Genomic DNA, 18,964 nt, shown 5'->3' on the forward strand with positions numbered 1-18,964 from the left:
TAAGCATGGAATCTGCATGACTTTTCTATTGCTTTGAGTTTCTGGTAAAAATACAATAATTGCCAATCAATATGTTGTTCTTTTAAATACTGTTTGGCTTTATTCTGACTTTAATGAAGCCCAATTTGGGGGAAAATACTGCTTGCACATTAATTAAGGTGGAACTACTTATGCTCATGTTCAGTCAGACTGAGAAAGGTCAAACCCCCTGTCCCATAAACAAATTGGCTAAGTAGGCTGTATTTTAGTCAATTTGTTAATTTTATAGCAAAAAGTTAAGGTATTACAGCCAGTCCCTGCTGACATTGGGTGGGATCACCAGTCTATCACAGGGCTGACAAATAGAGACAGACAAACGCTCCCATTCACACCTATGGACGATTTAAAGTCATCAGTTAACCTAACTCCAAACTCTATGTTATCGGACTGTGGGAGGAAGCTGGAGTACCTGAGGAAGACCCATGCAGGGGCTGGAAGAACATGGAAACTGTGTACAGTTATCATGTTACAGATGATGTTTATCTGGTCACACACATACCTGTTGTACTTGCATGGTAAGGAGTGATTCAAAAGCTGGATTCACTCACATTTTCACTAAAACTGTAGCTTGAGAGAAGAAGCAAATCAGATAATATGAGTTAGGATAGTATTTCTTTAACAAAGATTGAGATGGCTGACTGCCCACATTAATCCTGAAGCTTACTCCTGTTGATAGCAACACAAACGATATTCAACTAAAAATAATTTTGTTTCATGGATTTAATGTTATCTCTGTGGCACGCCTGCATTTTTAGTTTGTCAGCTTTCTTTGCCTCTTCTTGTTCAATTCTAAGTAGATTGCAGACAAATTTAGTTCATAAACCTTTTTTCTTTCAACAACTGGTAATATCAAATGACATTACACATCACAATGTGCTTCTTATGAACATTTACAGTTGGCAAAGGAAACTTTTAAGTATAAGGGGCTACAGTCTGATTTTACAGATATATTACAGGTTATGGAATAAGACATTAACATGGTAATTGCCTCATGCCCCTTCACCTGTTTTTCACAATATAATTTAGTTTTTATTCAGTGATGAACAATAGAAATTTCATCATAGTTCTTGTGTTCAAAGGTGATTTTTTTATGTAGTTTTAGTCCTTTATTCATGAAGTCAACACATATTTTTAGTCATAGTTTTTAGACTTCAGTGTGCATTTGGCCCAGTGACTGATGAGATTGCTTCAGCAACTAAGAATGTTCATATATTTATTGGAAGTTTGTTTTGCTATTCAAAGTTATCATTAGACAACCTGTTTCCCACTGTGAGCAGATACAGCAGCAACATGAAGTCAGCTCGGTTAAACAAAAAGAAATAAGCTTTCTGAACCACAGGACACAATCAAAAGAAATGAAACCTTTCGAAAATGCGTTGTTACTGCATGACTAGTTGTTATTGTTCTTTTGTGCCCAGTAATATATGTTTCCACTAAGACACTAATCAAAAAATGTTATTGTCATTTGCGTGATGACACCACGTTTGACTTTTGTGGAGATCATGTGTATATTTTACAGATAGCAATCCAGAAATTGTTTTTTTTTTTTTCAAGAGCCTCTTTCTAATTTCTGATATTCCATTTAATTGCTGCTTGTTTTGAGACAATTAAACAATCTCTTCATGTTACTCTCTAAAATCAAAAGGTGCCTGCAGGTTGCTCATCATTCTTTGTACTTGTTTATTGAGATTATTTTCTGTGTTTGTGTTTTTTTACACTTAACATTTCATCTTCTGGTGAGGGAACCAGAGCCTTTTATACTGGTGTGCGCACTGGGCATTTTGAGACCCTGACTGGCTATAAACCTTCACTTACTGCTGCTGCTATTCATGAACTACTGTGCAATGAGGTTGTTCTAATCACTGGGCCAAGCCATGCGTGACTTTTTTTTTTTTTTTTTTTTATTGTTTCTGCTTTAAGGCACTTTTAAAACATCTCTTGCAGTTTTATTGCACTTTAAAGTTTCCATTCAGTTTCTCTAACTTGATCTATTACAATTACTTCTAATTAAATTCATAGCTACTCATTCGTTTTTTCTCTGCAGTCAGGCTGCAACCTGCAGTCTGGTCTGATACGACTGTGTTGACCAAGTTTTCTGTCTTGACTGAACTCTGTTGACAGCCTGCTGTGCCACAGCAAACTTTGAAGAAACTTTTCTGCAGTCTCCCTGTTTTAGAGCATGATGCCGCCTCACTATAGACCAAGCTCTCCTCTCATCTGTAGTCCACAAACACTTTCTCCAGGCATCCACACTACAGCTACAGTAATTATCATCAGAGCGCTGCTTCAGTTGTTGCTGTTTTGTTGCATCAGTGTCTGTGTGTACATTTGTGCTTCTGTGTCCTGCTTATGTGGCAAGACACCACAGTCAGTAAGTTGCGTGTGTGTGTGTGTGTGTGTGTGTGTGTGTGTGTGCGTGCGCTTACATATAGGCATGTTTTTGTGTGTGTGTTTGATTTTAGAGGAGAAAGGGAAGTAGGACTGTATGGATATATCTGTATGTGTCAGATTTGAGGAACTTGTACAGTATGTGTGACGATGGGATAAGGCAGATACTACAAATGAGAATTTAATTTATAGTGGAAACCAAAAAATATCTTGCTTACAAGGTTTTACTAAATCATTTCATTGGCATCCTATTCTGTCTCTTGTGATGACCGGCCGTCTCTATCCTGCAGTTCTTTTTTTAATATGTATAAAGTTAAGGTCAGCTTATGACTTACAGTTTTGATAAAAGAAAGGTTATTTTTTTCCTTTGTGTTGTTTTTCATTTATGTGACAGATTCAGGGTCAAAATGCCTCACAGATATTCAAAGTGTTTTCACTCAGTTATATATCTTGTGTAAATGATTTTCAAATAATAATTTACTGTCGTTGGTTGTCACATGTAATTACATGCCAACAGAACATGTTGTTATTTGGGTTATTTTGGTCACAGAATCAGTTGAATTGGAGGCCTCATTAGCCTGAAAACTCATTTATTTTCATTTGACTCAATCTAAGCAGCATCACTTAGAGCCTGCAAACACCCCCATACAATAATCATGCCACTGATGAGAAACGATCCTTGAGGAAACTTAATGCAGGAAGGATAAATTAGCAAAGTATTTGCCTCAATTTCAGCCCAAACATTATACCCACCACAATGACACTGCCATTTCCATTCCTAGTAGCTCTATGCCTGGACCTGAAACATAATCAGTAAGATTTACAGCAATCACAATAGCATTACCTGGGAGTGTGAGAGAACGAGCGAGAAAGAGTTAGAAGACGCAGAGTCTGTTAAGGGAATGAATAAAAAGCACAAATAAAATGATAAGTTTACAGATAATACAGAATGGTGCTGTGGCATGACAGGTTCTGAGCTGCAAGATTCAGAAGTACCATCTACTACATGTGATATTACCACTTCTGTTTGTAAGGGAACTCATTTTGAGGAGAGATTTCTGCTCAGATCTATTTTTCTGATGAAAAAGAGATAATCACAAACAGTAAGGAAAGTGTGTGTGAAATCAAGGGAAGTGAGGATGTAACATTATCTATTTTTTGAAACTTTCATTATCTTTTTTTTTTTTTGTGAAACATCACCACGTTGTATTGAAACTTATTAAAACTTTCTACTCAAAAGTTTTTCCAACTCCATGTCCCAGGCAACAGAGACCTTTATTTCCTACATGATGAATCTTTAAAGAACAGCGTCTTTCTGCCATGAAAAAATGATATTCATCGAACAGGAATTTTTGCATGTGCCTGCCAAACACCAGTGTACTTAGGGCTACACTACATCATATATGTTCTGGTGATGTTTCCCTCAGCCAAATCAACAATGCATTAGTCTTTCTCAAATCTTTCCAACTTCCCTTTCATGTCCCAAACACATTCACTCTTACTGAAAAAGTTCATATTACATTTTTAGTCATGCTGGTGCCATGGTTGTAGGGATAGCAGTGCTGCACAGTCGGTACATCCACTTGGTCTGTGCTGAAATATCGATGGACTGAATAAAAGTTTGCACAGACATTCATGGTTCCTAAGGCATTAATCCTTCTGATTAAGGAGATCCTCTGACTTTTTATCATACTGTTGAATGGCTGAGCAATTTTTAAAAAGAGCTGGACAATGTAAAAAAAAAAAAAATAGTGCTTTGTTGTTGAATATTTTAAACTGTGGATTAATATATGCTAGTAGAGGGAAATAAGAGTGTTAATGGTCAAACAAGATTGCACATCAAATGCAGATTAAGAAGGAAAGATTAATTAGAGATGCAGAAATGGACCACAAAATCAGGAGAGGGTCAAAACACGCAAGACACCACAGTCAGTAAGTTGGCAGAAAGAGAAGTGCCAGTGTAATCTGCATATGTTTGATTATTAATAAGCTACAGGGCAATTTCAACTGGTCTGTTACAAAAGAGTGAGTACTGAGTTTTCTTGTGTACAGTTGTAGAGAATTGCATTATATAATAATGTCTCCTTAATAGAGAAGAAAGTTTATTGAAACTAATAGTGACCAATGGTAGTCTCATTGCTTACCAGAGGTACATAGTTTTTCTGTAGCATCTATTCCTGCAGGCCTTTTAACTCTGAAACTATTTGTACCGTTAGTATGTGTGTCCAACTGTTTATGAGACACATATGGTTTAAAGAACAAGCAGTGTATATAACTTACAGAATGTTTCTCACCCAAACTGTCCTTTGTTCTTCACTTCTTCACCAATCAAGAGTCTGAACCCATCAAAAAACACCAGTCAACACAGCCAGCCGATTTGACTTGTTGTCTATATATATATATATATATATATATATATATATATATATGTAACTGGCAGGCAGGGCATACATGGAACACCATAACCAAGTGGCTGGCATAGTGTACAGGAACATCTGTGCTGAGTATGGGCTGGAGGTCCCAGGGTCAAAATGGGACACACCTCCACAGATGGTGAATGACCGAGCTAAGATCCTGTGGGACTTCCAGATACAGACCGACAAACAGGTGATGGCTAACCAACTGAACATAGTAGTGGTGGACAAACAGAAGAAGGCCATAATGGTAGATGTAGCAATCCCAAGTGACAGCAACATCAGAAAGAAGGAACACGAGAAGCTGGAGAAATACCAGGTGGTCCCTGTGGTAATTGGCATCCTCGGGATTGTGACCCCCAAACTGGGTACAGTGGCTCCAACAGATCCCAGGAACAACATCAGAGATCTCAGTACAGAAGAGCGCAGTGCTAGGAACAGCTAAGATACTGCGAAGAACCTTCAAACTCCCAGGCCTCTGGTAGAGGACCCGAGATTGAGGAAGACACACACACACCACCCATAGGGGTGAGAAGGGAATTCAGTAGGAGCCTATTACACCTACTGGAGGCAATGACAGCAGCATTAGCACTTGACATAAATGTGATTGAGAAGATTATTACAATTGATTAATGTGTACCCACTGTACATAGTGATCTGTTGTAGACAGTCACAATCTTTTCCTAAGCCTAACCAAGTAGTTTTATGTCTAAAAGGGCTGACCAACTCCAGTCCTTGAGGACCACTGTCCTGTTTGTTTACAACTACCCACTGCTGATTACCTGGACCAGGTGTGTTCAGCCAATCAGAGGTTAGAAGAGCAGGGATAGTTAGAAAAGACTAGCCCGTCCTGGTCGAAACATAACTGATTAGTTGTCTTGCCTAAACTTGTTGTAATGATGACAATGAAGATCTGTGGGATGACAACAACCTGCTGAACCTTCCAGTAGGGACCTACTGAGCCATAACTATAGTCTTATAAGAAATCCAAATGGCATAACAACAGTCCAACCGGGTGACTCAGCCAACAAGTCTATAATTTTGCTCTCACAGAGATCTGAAGAGCTGATGTCACTGGAGATCCTCCATCCTACAGCACCGCAACACGGTATCCATGGCAACCAGTGACCCATATGAAATCCACTGAAATTGTAGTAATATGCTTATATGAAAATTGACATTATAAAAATGTGTGACACAGGCAGGAAGTTACGGTATGTAGTTACACAAGCTGCCCAACACAAAACACCATTTGCATTTACTTCTGTCTGCTAAATATAACTTTTACAGTTTCTAATTATGTTGTGTTTAAACAGGATTTCTCTACATGTTGTTTTTATTTCCTTTTTTAACATAGCTCATATTCTTCACTCTCTCAGACTTGAGAGGATTCAATGAGATTTTTTTTCCCTAGGCAGCAAAGCTGTAATTGTAGTGTGCACCCATATGGAGTCATGCACATGTGAATAAAACAATGAAAACTGAATTATAGGTTGTTATAGTAATGGCCTTAAGACCTGTCTGTCTGCCATTACTTTGAATACAACCACAAACCAACCCCAAAAAAGTTAAAGTTAGGTTTCAAATTGATGGATCACATCTGGCTCATTTTCTGTGAAGTGTACTTGTTGTATACCAATGTGCAGTAATCTTCACTCATTACTCCTCAGTCTCTCTGTGTCTCACTTTTCCTTTGTCTCTGAGGACATCAATCATAACTCATCAGATCACCATCAGCTCCTTATTAACGGTATAATTGTGGTTAATTAATAAATTGATTAACGTGCCCAGGCAGGAACCAAACAGACTCCGCCTTTTGTTTCCCAGACGACTGACAGCACTGAAGCCCCCCTCCCCCACCCCAAACACAAACAAACGCCTCCTTCCATGACTTCAAAGGGAGGAATTAGATAAGTCAGTGGCCATCCTGCGAGGGAGCAACAAGCTAATTTTCTTTCATAAACAAACTGTCAAAACCCACTTTTCATACGATGACCAGAGGGCATCTGAGATCATCATCAATGTTACGACTTTAAAGAGAAAAACATTTTTTAGCTGTGCAGTGGCTGGTTGTTAAGGGAAGAACCCTTCAAAGGGGAGTCTTCAAAGTGGGTTTTAATTACTACATGGAGACTCCCCTCTGTCTTTCTCTACATAGTTTCCAATCTCTCCCTCAGCAACAACCTGCCAAATTTAGATGAAATCAGGAAAAAAGTAATAACCCTCAAAATTACTTTTTAATTATATCAATGTGCTGTATCTGTTGTCCCCCACCACCACCTACTTCTACACTTGCCACACCACACTAACAAGGTTGAAAAAGTATAGTGACTCTGACACACACACCCACACACACACACAGTGTCAGCACATTAGCCCATAGCCACACTAAACAAATGCAATAACTCCAGTTCAGTTGATAAATGAAGCCTGATGTATAAGTAGCCATAACAATAATATTAGTTTCCTTCAGAATTATATGTGCACCAAAAAGCTTCTATGATGCAAAGAGTCTACACTGAACCTCCAAATAATCATTTAGTAAGATATGATTTTTAACATATGAAATGTTAAAGCACCCTGTTTTCTAAACACTACATAAACATTTTTTACAGCTGTATTTTTGAAGTACTTTTCTTACCCTTCATGGAGTCACTGTTTTCAGTTCCTGGCATACACTATAAAATAAAATTTCCCAGACTTTGGTTGCTTAAGAGAATCTATATCTCAGTAAGTTTTCTTCACAGCACATTCAGGAAAACCCCAACATTCGACATCTAAGGGCCACAAACCATTGCATTGATGAGCTACAGTTCATTACCACAATAACTACTGTGAGAAGCTAATAACTACCATAGATATTTAAAAAAGCATCAGTGAGAACTTGGCCAGCAGTTTCTGTTCAGCTGCTATCTCTAAAATATTGATTGCTGGAGTTTTATTACACACACAAGAGTGTCGGTCTCAGCTATCACTATGCAGTCTACTAACCTTCACAAAATGGATTATTTGTCAGGATTATTTTTTATCCTTGTCCCACTAGGTGTTAAGTGGTTGATGGTTTTTGCATCGAGACCAAAACTCAGACAGAGGTTGACTCAGAAAGTAGACAGTCAATTGGAAAATGTCTGGGGTGCTTTAATAAGGATAAACATTGAGAATATGAAATTGCACTGTAGAAAAGCATGCAAAGCTATTAGTACAATCTTTTAATTAATTTCAGAATTAATTAAACCAGAAAGCAAGCATGGACATTTCTACAACAACAAATAAAACAAACAAATCCATATAAATAAAAAAATGAAATGTTTTGAATTGATTTACATTTATTTATGGCAGAAAGCAGGAACAAGGAGCTCTGCTTGTAGTGCTGATATAACATTTTTTGACTTATAAGAGTTTGAACACATTTTTAGTGCCTATTTTATTATCCATGTATATTTCTCACTCTTATCTCTCTATGAGGAAAACACTGTCTCCCTTCTGCCCACTGTCTTCCCTGGCTCTCGAGCTCATCTACTGTACTTTTAGAAAACATCTCTGAGCTCTTGGAGACCCTAACTGTCCGACTCAACTACCCCAACCCCTCTTGGGTTTCCCCGGAGATGCTTCCTTGACAACCCCCTGATGCCCTGGTAACTCTAAGCAAAATATAGTTACTCTGCTAAGGAAGTCAAATCTCTTTATGTGTTTGTTTGACAGACAGAAGCCATAATGCTACAAACTGACAAGAATCAAAAACAAGAAAATAAAAAAGAGAACACACGAAAACAAGGAGAAACAAGAATAATCTATCATCTCAACCCATCTCTGCACTAATGTGTTATGACATACTCATCCAGCCACACAGCAGCACAGACATAAACACAGGCCAAGAGCAATCCCAATGAAAAATAACTAGAGACATAAATTAAACAAAAAACAACACGCTGTAGATATAACAATAACACAAGCAAGCCCACACAATCCATGAATTTCATTCTTTCTCACACAATTATACACACTGGCATATATACATGCAGACTCATTACAGACTGAATACTGTGTCATCTTCTGACTTTATATCGTTCTCATTAGTTCAAATACCAGCCCAGTGAACAGAATGGTAATGGAGCATCGAGCCAGGCAGTGAATCAACTATTTGTTCTGTCTGACAAATTAGAAAGTTCAGAAATGTGTATTCATGGATTAGAGTCAGTAGAGTCAGGAGCAGTTATGCTAAGGAGTAAGCTCAAAATGAAAGAGGAAAAAAAATAAACGAGTGCATAACAACAAGGCAAAGATTTGTAGACTTTTGTCAAACTAATTTGTGTTCATGTTAGTGTGATTTTCAAAAACAAACCATCTTGTTTCATACAGTGTATTCTCAACACCTAATAATTTTCATTACGCATTGGTGAACAATCTCATAATTACCTACTGGCAGCATATGGCCCCATTTTAACAGTGTTTACTAAAACCTGTCACATAACGTTAGTGACAAGCAAAAACACAATGAGCAACATAACAGGTACAGCAATCTATCTATCTATCTATCTATCTATCTATATGTATCTATCTATCTATCTATCTATCTATCTATATGTATCTATCTATCTATCTATCTATCTATATGTATCTATCTATCTATCTATCTATCTATCTATCTATCTATATGTATCTATCTATCTATCTATCTATCTATCTATATGTATCTATCTATCTATCTATCTATGTATGTATCTATCTATCTATATGTATCTATCTATCTATCTATCTATCTATCTATCTATATGTATCTATCTATCTATCTATATGTATCTATCTATCTATCTATCTATCTATATGTATCTATCTATCTATCTATCTCTATCTATCTATCTATATGTATCTATCTATCTATCTATCTATATGTATCTATCTATCTATCTATCTATCAATCTATATGTATCTATCTATCTATCTATCTCTATCTATCTATCTATCTATCTATCTATCTATATGTATCTATCTATCTATCTATCTATCTATCTATATGTATCTATCTATCTATCTATCTATCTATCTATCTATCTATATCTATCTATCTATGTATGTATGTATCTATCTATCTATCTATATGTATCTCTCTATCTATCTATCTATGTATCTATCTATCTATATGTCTATCTATGTATCTATCAATCTATCTATGTATCTATCAATCTATCTATGTATCTATCTATCTATGTATCTATCTATCTATCTATGTATCGATCTATGTATCAATCTATCTATCGATCTATGTATCTATCTATGTATCTATCAATCTATCTATCTATCAATCTATCTATCTATGTATCGATCTATCTATCGATCTATCTATCTATCTATCTATCTATCTATATGTATCTATCTATCTATCTATGTATCTATCTATCTATGTATCTATCTATCTATATGTATCTATCTATCTATCTATGTATCTATCTATCTATGTATCTATCTATCTATATGTATCTATCTATCTATCTATGTATCTATCTATCTATCTATCTATGTATCTATCTATCTATCTATCTATCTATGTATCTATCTATCTATCTATCTATCTATGTATCTATCTATCTATGTATCTATCTATCTATATGTATCTATCTATCTATCTATGTATCTATCTATCTATCTATCTATGTATCTATCTATCTATCTATCTATCTATCTATGTATCTATCTCTCTATCTATGTATCTATCTATCTATCTATCTCTCTCTCTATCTATATGTATCTATCTATCTATCTATCTGTATCTATCTATCTATATGTATCTATCTATCTATCTATCTATCTATCTATCAATCATATTTGGAGCACTGCAGACCCCAAATTCCACAAACTATGTAATTTCTTGCACATTTAATATATTTCATTTTGAGTACATATGTGGCCTCAAGTAAAGCTGTGGTGAATTTCACTGAAATGCTATTTGAAAGCCTGAAACAGGCAATACTGCCTGACATTTGAATGTGTAATGGGATTTTCTGGTATAATCAGGTTTAGCAGGAATTGTCTCAGGAGCAGGGATAATACTGTTAATTTAGGACTGAGATTAGGAGTTTTTATACAAACTGTTGTTATGACACCGTCACTGATGGTACTCTGCCTTACAAATTGCAGTAGAAGTATTTCTGACAATCATCTGAATTTCTCGACAATAAAGTAGATAGAAAAGAGTGTTTTGTAATGTTTGCTATTGACAGTAGCTGAAATACTACTACTTTTTCACTGCAGTTACACATACTTCGTCTCAGCTGCACCAAAACCTGTCTACTCCATTGCTGCCAACTTTCAAATTGTTAATATTCCGGTCATGTTTCATCAAAACGTGTCTTATTATAGCCTGTGTTTTAATAAAATGGTTTAAAGGACACTATTTCTGGAGTACTACACAGCCCCATTTGGTGTGGTATGTACCCATATAGCTCCATGTTATCAGGTGGAACACGAATTCAAAACAAAGTCTGTAAATATCATATCTAAATCACATGAACCTGAAACCATAAACAGGCAACTTTGTTCAGTCACAGCATTATGTATGATATTTTTTTAAAATATCTACACACAACTGAATGCAGCTTGACACTAAACCCCACCATCCCTCCACCTCCAGTTTTTTCCTCTAACTTGTTTATTTTATTCATTTCTCCACTTTTCTCAAGCTTTGACTTTTTTTTCATTTGCTCTGCCTTTCCTCTTAAAGCCCTATGGTCTCTGGTTCTGGTTTGTCTTTGTTAATATTCTGGGAATCCCATCAGGGTTGACCTCAGGGCAAGCCTCTGTAAAAGTCTAATTTTGCCTGGAAGCCAACAATAATGTCCTCATGAAATTGTTAGATAGGGGTAGTAACAAAACAGTGTGAATAAATATGGCAAGTCTCAGTAGCATCAAAAGCAATAAAGTCAGTTTTTTACAGTAAATCCAATGCATGGTTGCTGGCACTTGACAGAATTTATTACAAAATTAAGATGAGCATATTGCAGCAGATAATTTTTTAGAAAGCTGGAAAATTATCCAGGCCTGTTTTCTGCTGTCTTGGTTTGGTCTGCGTGGGGAATGAAGAAGAATGACTTCAAACAAAATGAATGTTTTCTTCTGGGCTCCGTGGTTATTACTCTCCTCAAAGACATCCATTCCTGCATATGAACAGCAAGGCATTGGGTTTTCCCCTTAAAAAATTGAAAATGTGAAATTTAAAATATACTTTTAAAAAATGCAATATCGGTAAATTGTCCCGGAATGTATTGTGGTGGATAGCTTAAGACCTTTGCAACTGAAACAGTAGTTTTTAAATTATTGCAAGGACAGGTGGGATCAATTATAATGTGTGTGCTTTTCAGTGCATGTGATGATGGTGATACTGTAGGCATGTGGGTGGATGGTGGTGTTGAGGGATGCTGCAAGAAATTACTGGCAGGGATAATCACTGTATTTCTTGACAGGTCTTCATTATCAAGCTGTGTTTGTTGCCAGGTTACTAAACACAGGATTTTAGCCCACAGGCTTCATAATTCTAACTAAACACAAAGTGGATAATTTAATCACTAATCTATACAGTCATATCAAAAAAGAAATAATATTTACAAACAACATAAAGCTATTTCTAAAGAGGCTGAACTTTGTGGAACCTCATGAAAGTTATTTATTGTAACCCTCTCCAATATGTGACCATTTGAAAAACAGTTTGAGATTTGTGTCATGATTCCCCTTTGGGACTTCCTGCCAGGGTGTTACGCCCCAGCCTAGGGGTTGCCGGAGCGTAACACGATTGTGGAGTTTTCCTCCAAACCTCTTCCACTCTCAACAAATACGAACTAGACGAACTACAATTAACACGAATATTTATTCTGTTTAAACACAGAATACAATACAGAATGTACAAAACAAACAAAACGCTAATTTAGCCCTACTCAAAACAAAACGCTCCGTGAGCCCTACGATAGTACGAATAATGGAAAACAAACACAAACGCTAAATATAGCCCTACGATCTCAAACAAACAAAAGATCAAATAACAGAAACGCTACAATAGCCCTACGATCTCAAAACAAAAGAAACACAAAATCACAGGTCGCTAGCCTGGAAACTCCTAAAACAAAACAGGGGAAAACAAAACACAAACGTAGCCTAAATATCTAAGTATTTCTAATCTAAACAACGAAAATCCTATCAATACTAAGTCCTCTAAACGAAACAAAAACCTAATCTCTAACTAACTAACTAACTCGAAGTCGAAATCTCTATCAAAATAGCTGGGAATGGCAAAGGTGGGAGAATAGCTCTCTTGAACAGCAGTCCGTGGGCCTCTTATCGTTCTTCCGGGAAGTGTTGGGCCAATCCCGGAAGTCCAATCCACGGCTTCGATTCCACGCCCACTTCAGCATCCGTCACACACATACACACACTCGAAATGGGGAGGGGAGAGCCAACAACTCAACCACACACACAATGACCCCTAGGGTCATAACACCTCCCCCCCTAAAGTCAAACATTTTCACAAGAAAATGTTTGTCTCTTTTTTTTTTTTTTTCTATTTTTAACATCGGGATAGAGCATCAGCCATCACATTTTCTAATCCTTTTTTATAGTGGATGTCCATATTGTAGTCCTGCAACAATAAGGACCAGCGCATAAGACGATGATTGTTGTTTTGCATTCGAGTCAGGAATACCAGAGGGTTGTGATCAGAGAAGACGAGGGTCTGCTGTTTATTTGAACCAACATACACTTCAAAGTGTTGTAACGCTAACAGTAAGGCTAATGCCTCTTTCTCAATGGTGCTGTAATGTAGCTGGTGTTTCTTGAATTTCTTCGAGAAATAACAGATTGGATGGTCTATGCCCGCATCATCCTCCTGTAGGAGTACAGCACCTGCTCCGAGAGCACTAGCGTCCACCTCCAATTTAAATGGACGGGTGAAGTTTGGGGCAGCCAGAACAGGAGCACTACAGAGGAGAGCCTTGGCGGCCTCAAAAGCAGACTGACATTTCTCTGACCACTGGAACGGAGTTTTCGGACTTACTAAACTCGTTAGAGGAGCTACTACTTCCGAAAAGTTTTTGCAAAATGCACGATAATATCCAGCCATTCCTAAGAATCGGCGGAGCTCACGGCGTGTCAGAGGGGCTGGGAAATCAAGTATTGCTTGCACTTTGGTAGCAATGGGAGCAACGTGGCCTTGGCCAACCTGTTTTCCAAGGTAGGAAACTGTTGCTTTGCCGAATTCACACTTGGCTAAATTAAGTGTAAGTGATGCCTGTTTTAACTTGTCAAAAATCTTTGTCAGCGTGTCTAAATGTGTGGACCAGGTGTCAGAATATGCTACAATGTCATCTAAATATACCTCACAATTGTCCACACCTGACAGTACTATGCTCATTAGTCGCTGGAAAGTGGCTGGTGCATTTCGAAGTCCAAACGGTATGACCGTATTGCAAAAAGTGGTCCGGAGTCACAAATGCTGAAATCTCTGAAGCACGAGGTGTCAAAGGAACTTGCCAATAACCTTTTAGCAGGTCCAATTTTGTGACATATTTAGCGGCACCCACACGGTCGATACAGTCATCCATACGTGGCAACGGGAACGAGTCTGGTTTTGTAACGGCGTTTACCTTTCGGTAGTCGTTACAAAACCTGAAAGTCTGATCAGGTTTGGAACTAACAGAGATGGCGAACTCCAAGGGCTAATGCTTGGAATAGCGAAACCATGGTCTAGAAGATAGTTTACTTCTTGACCCATTATTGCACGTTTTTCTGGGTGAGTACGGTAAGCATGTTGCTTAATGGGCTTATGGGTTTCAACATCAATGTCATGACTTAACACATTAGTTTGGGTGGGAATGTCATTGAAAAGTGCTAGGTAACTGTTAATGAGCTTATGAATGTCAGCTCGGGCGGGTTCTGGCAAATACGCTAAGTGACTGTCTAAATGGTTCAAAATTTCTGAGTTCTGAAAACGTACACAGGGGACAGAGTCATGTTTGTTGCTTAACCCGTCATCACTGGGTTTGTATGATGGGCGGGTGACAGACACGGGGGTAACAGGAACTGGTTTAGGAGACGAAAGTTCTTCCTTTCGACCAACATACTGCTTCAGCATGTTGACGTGACAGACATGAGAAGTTTTCTTTCGGTCTGGAGTCTGAATTACGTAGTCAGTCTCGCTAAGCTTTCGGTCAACTACGTAAGGGCCAGAAAATTTTGTTTGTAGGCCGGAACCAACAACGGGCAACAGAACTAACACGCGGTCACCTGGCTGAAAAGTCCGTGTAACCGACTTTTTGTCATAACGGTCCTTCATTTTGGACTGTGCCTTTGACAAGGACTCACGAGCTACATCACAAGCATGATGTAGTCTTTCTCTAAATGAACTAACATAGTCCAAAATATTCTTTTCAGGGCTTGGCTTCTCTGAAAGCCATGTTTCACGGAGCAAGCGTAACGGTCCACGCACAGTGTGACCAAAAACTAAGTCAGCTGGACTAAATCCTAGCGACTCCTGGCAAGTTTCTCTCACGGCGAACAACAACAATGGTAAGCCTTCGTCCCAATCTCGACTTGACTCGGAGCAAAACTTTCGTAACATACTTTTCAATCTTTGATGAAACCTTTCTAATGCGCCTTGACTTTCAGGGTGATATGCACTGGACGTGCGGTGTGTGACTTTGAGCTCTGCCATGACCTGAGCGAAAACTTTTGACATAAAATTGGAACCTTGGTCACTTTGAATATGTTTAGGTAAGCCAAATGTGGAGAAAAATTTTACTAGTGCCTTGACTATGGCACGAGCTTTTAAGGATCGAAGTGGCACTGCCTCGGGGTATCGAGTGGCAGCACACATTATCGTAAGGATATATTGACTTCCGGATTTGGTTTTTGGCAACGGACCAACACAGTCAATAATGACGTGCTCAAACGGTTCCCCAATTACAGGAATTGGTTTTAATGGGGCAACAGGAATTAACTGATTGGGCTTACCGGACGCTTGACATGTATGACAGGAACGACAGAATTTTACTACATCGGACTTAAGTCCTGGCCAGAAGAAGTAACGAAGAATACGATTGTATGTCTTTCGTATTCCCAAATGTCCTGCCATACTGTGATCATGTGCTAGGGTCAGAATTTGGAAACGAAGGTGTTGGGGTATTACTACCTGACAAACAGAGTCATGTATATTACCAGAGCTCGGAGTCCAACGTCGCATCAACACACCATTATTCATAAGGTACGACACACCTCGATTACATTGTTGACTTTGTAACAATGACATACAGGAAGACAACGTAACATCATTTTGTTGTGCATCAATTAGCTGTTCTCTGTCCACCGACAGAGACAGTGCTTTGTCATCAGGTCTTAATTCCATACACACAGATTCTTCTTTTTCACATTTAGGGTCAACACTTGGCGGATCAGAAGTGCTCACGAAAGTATCACTGAGATCCACCAAGTTTCCAAACTTTCGTGCTTGAGCACGGGTTACAGCACACATTGGAAATACTACAGGTGAGTTTAACACAGAGTCATCAGAAACAGTTACGGAAGCGGTCGGACATTCGATCACTTCCGGTGACGGAAATACCTGTCCGCCGGCTAAATCATTCCCCATGATAAGGTCTATCCCTTCTATTGGCAACTTAGCTCTAATGGCAACTTTACATTTGCCTGACAGAAATTGGGATGACAACTGAACAAAGTGTAATGGGGCACGTACAACATTCATCTCAACTCCCCACATCAAAATGTCGGACTGGGCCGAAAAATGTAGTACGTCATTACGTAACAACGACTGCTTTGCACCAGTATCTCTCAGAATAGTAATGGGAATTTTGGTGGACTCATTTTCCAATGACACAAACCCTCGCGTAACAAACGGCCTAAATGCCTGGTCCACTTTGTTATCTCCCACCATGCCCACAGGTGGCAGGGTAGGTGGCGGGGTTTGTACAAGAGCCACTGGAGATGATGACTTAGCAGATTTAAGATTTTTATTCTGCTCTTTCTTTTTCAGGATGGGACACACTGCAATGAGGTGCCCCTGCTCATGGCAGTAAAAACACTCGCGTCTTTCAGCGGTAACCGGGAATGTACGTCGGAAAACTTTTGGAGAGGGATTTTTCCTCTCAACGAAACTCAAGTCATGCCTGACGGGTGGAACGAAGACGGTTTTATGCGTTAGCGCAAACTCGTCAGCCATAACAGCAGCATTGTCCAGAGATGTAACTTTCTGTTCGTTTAAATAAAGCACGATTTTCTCTGGTAACCGATTCTTAAATTCTTCCATTAGAATTAGCTCACGTAGATTGTCTAATGTTTTAACTTTACTAGCCTGACACCACTTATCAAAGAGAACGCCCTTCTCTCGTGCAAACTCTACATATGTCTGTGTAGCAGTTTTTTCACAATTTCTAAATTTCTGTCTATAAGCCTCAGGCACTAACTCGTAAGCACGGAGGACTGTGGTTTTAACTGTATCATAATCTAAACTATCTTCGATAGATAGGGAGGCACACACTTCTTGGGCTTTGCCAACAAATTTGCATTGAAGCAACAGAGACCACACATTTTTTGGCCAATTTAAGGTGGCAGCTATACGCTCAAATGCGCTGAAATAAGAATCTACTTCCGACTCTCTAAAAGGTGGTACCAAAGCAATGTGCCTGCTCACGTCAAAGCCTTCGTGGGGTCGTGAAACAGGTGACTGAAAGGAGGGACTGGCAGCGATAGCAGCTCCCTGCTCCAACTCCAGAACCCTTACCTTAAGGTGCATGGCTTCCACCTCCAACTGCTTGTTCCGTAATTCCACCTCCCGAATCTGCAGAGTAAGTTTCAACTCCTCTGTTGTTCGTCCAGCTTGGACTGGGAGGTCTTTAGGTGGGGTAGGAATACCAGCCAGATCACCCGGCCCGACTCCATTTGTAGGAGTTGGCCCACCAAACAACCCCCTTTCCGTCAGCTTTGATATGAGCAGTTGTTTTATCTCCTCCTTCTTTGCACTTGTCGGCACATGCACGTCAAAAAAATTGGCGATTAACACCAAATCAGCCTTGCGGCACCTATCCAACTTATCTACAGTTGGATTCAAAGTAAAGTCCTCCAATTTAAACTCCATGCTGCCACCAAAAGAAAACTGTCAAACAGACAACTAACGAATACGGACTTACCGAACGTACGTTTAACGGATGACGAATGATTCCGAACGAGTTAGCAAATCCCGGATGAGCCCCCAAATCTATGTTACGCCCCAGCCTAGGGGTTGCCGGAGCGTAACACGATTGTGGAGTTTTCCTCCAAACCTCTTCCACTCTCAACAAATACGAACTAGACGAACTACAATTAACACGAATATTTATTCTGTTTAAACACAGAATACAATATAGAATGTACAACACAAACAAAACGCTAATTTAGCCCTACTCAAAACAAAACGCTCCGTGAGCCCTACGATAGTACGAATAATGGAAAACAAACACAAACGCTAAATATAGCCCTACGATCTCAAACAAACAAAAGATCAAATAACAGAAACGCTACAATAGCCCTACGATCTCAAAACAAAAGAAACACAAAATCACAGGTCGCTAGCCTGGAAACTCCTAAAACAAAACAGGGGAAAACAAAACACAAACGTAGCCTAAATATCTAAGTATTTCTAATCTAAACAACGAAAATCCTATCAATACTAAGTCCTCTAAACGAAACAAAAACCTAATCTCTAACTAACTAACTAACTCGAAGTCGAAATCTCTATCAAAATAGCTGGGAATGGCAAAGGTGGGAGAATAGCTCTCTTGAACAGCAGTCCGTGGGCCTCTTATCGTTCTTCCGGGAAGTGTTGGGCCAATCCCGGAAGTCCAATCCACGGCTTCGATTCCACGCCCACTTCAGCATCCGTCACACACATACACACACTCGAAATGGGGAGGGGAGAGCCAACAACTCAACCACACACACAATGACCCCTAGGGTCATAACACAGGGACCTTTACTTTGACAAGATTTTCCTTTTTCTCTGCACTGCCCCCCGGCAGCTTCACACTAAGTTAACCTAATTTATTCCATCTGTTGTCAATTACATTTTGTTTCTTCCTATAAATACTTCCCTG

Source organism: Mastacembelus armatus, chromosome 1 (genome assembly GCF_900324485.2).
Source record: "Mastacembelus armatus chromosome 1, fMasArm1.2, whole genome shotgun sequence".
Classification (NCBI taxonomy): domain Eukaryota; kingdom Metazoa; phylum Chordata; class Actinopteri; order Synbranchiformes; family Mastacembelidae; genus Mastacembelus; species Mastacembelus armatus.